Raw genomic sequence first — 1,848 nt, forward strand, 5'->3', positions numbered from 1 at the left:
AATGGCTGCCCATCTCTTTTGTCTAGACCTCCATAATTAGAAGCAAGGACCAGCAATCGAAACACAGATCCCTGATGTTTGGAGGACCACATCCATATTGCATACTCTGCCTCCTGTAAACAGTGTGCAAACTGCTCCAGGAGCATGTGCCCAGCTGCCTGCCAAAGGGCTGAAGGGTGGGCATAGATAGTTGCTTTTCAGTTTAGAGCTGAAGTTGACTGAAATAACCACAGTTTACCACTAGAGGCTTCACTTGGAAGTTGGAAGGCTTCAATAAACTCCAGAGTTCTGAAGTAATACGTCAGACAGAACTTGCCAGTACAATGGTAGTGGTAGAACAGAATCCTGATGCTTCTTCACCATCTTCCCGGAATCCTTTTAAAGGCTTAAGCATTTTTTTTTCCCCCAGAGGAAATGTCTAACTGTAGACACTGGCATGAATTGGAGCATTTAAATGTCTTCATAAGCTTCTCTCCTTCCAGGAAACTCCAAAAAAACTAAGGGCTACTCCCTCTTCTCCCACAAAATTAAGTTTGCGGTTAAGAAAATTGCATAACTGAGTTGTGCAGTCAACCTCAAGAAACCCCAGGAGAATCCAATACAAACATTACAGGTTTAATATTTTATCAATAGGACATCATTGTATTTCACGTAGTAAGTGATGACCTGAATACTTAAAATTTATATTCACCTGAGCTATACACTCACACTTTTTTTTTTTTTTTCAGAAATAGGACATTTATTTGTGGTCCTACAGTAGGAGAATGGAAATCTCTCTCAGAGATCAGAGATTCTTGTTAAAAAGAAATTCACCTTTCAAATGCAATGTTCCCAAACTCCTACCACTGGGTTTGGGCAAGTCAGGACCTGTTGACATAGTGAGCACAGAAAGCGATTGGCGGTGGGGACTGATGGGGAGAGAATTGCACTGAAGGAGAGGGTAGGAGAACAAAGAAAATTAACTATGCTCTTAAATTTAACCAGAAAAAAAGAGCCTTAAGGTATATTTTCCCCAATATGCAAGAGACAAAGATTCTCACCAGATACCATCTTCTTCAGCCCTCTGATTTTTCTGAGGGATCAACACTATTTAGTGTTATACCAGTTGCAGCAATAACCAAAAGTTCAGCAATCTGAAAAAGTTTAACTTTCTTAGATAAATGACAGTGATCATTTAAATTCTCTCTCTCTTTCTGTCTCTCTCTCTCTCTCTCTTTTTTTTTTTTTTTTTTGAGAGAGGAGTGGGAAGAAGCTTTTCTTCTTGCCTTCTTAAACATAACCCAATGCAGGATCTAGTTACAGTGTAGCTGTAAAGTGCTGCCTTGTCTTTGCCCCCTGCTCAAAATAAAGCTGTTACCTTTCTAGCCCTGTCCGCCATGGTGCTTAGCAGCCAGGGATGCATGGTCTCAGACATGTTTACCAAGTAAAACACTGACTTGAGGGGCGCCTCGGTGGCTCAGTCATTAAGCGTCTGCCTTCGGCTCAGGTCATGATCCCAGGGTCCTGGGATTGAGCCCTGCATCGGGCTCCCTGCTCAGCGGGGAGTCTACTTCTCCCTCTCCCACTCCCCCTGCTTGTGTTCCCTCTCTCGCTGCGTCTCTCTCTGTCAAATAAATAAACAAAATCTTTGGGGGAAAAAAAAAAAACCATAACCCAAACATCACAGTTTAACTCTTGGTGATACATGTTTATGTTACAAACATGAGTTTTTATGTAATGATAAATGCCTTATTACAGAGGAAGGGACTGCCTGTCTTCACATACTGCATGAGATGAGGAATTATATTTTAGGGTAATTTGGTCCTATATTGGGCTTTCTTGCAAGTGTCAGACTGCCCATTACTTCTT

General features: G+C 41.6%; 1 non-coding gene across 1 annotated transcript; it reads left to right on the plus strand.

Moving 5' to 3' along the window:
* Positions 1-1,283: 1,283 nt before the first annotated feature.
* On the plus strand, positions 1,284-1,414 carry LOC118004799. Its single transcript, XR_004677689.1, has one exon. It is a non-coding gene; the product is annotated as a small nucleolar RNA SNORA63 (small nucleolar RNA).
* The last annotated feature ends 434 nt before the right edge of the window (positions 1,415-1,848 follow it).

Source organism: Mirounga leonina, unplaced genomic scaffold (assembly GCF_011800145.1).
Source record: "Mirounga leonina isolate KUSES-001 unplaced genomic scaffold, KU_Mleo_1.0 Mir_93, whole genome shotgun sequence".
Taxonomy (NCBI): domain Eukaryota; kingdom Metazoa; phylum Chordata; class Mammalia; order Carnivora; family Phocidae; genus Mirounga; species Mirounga leonina.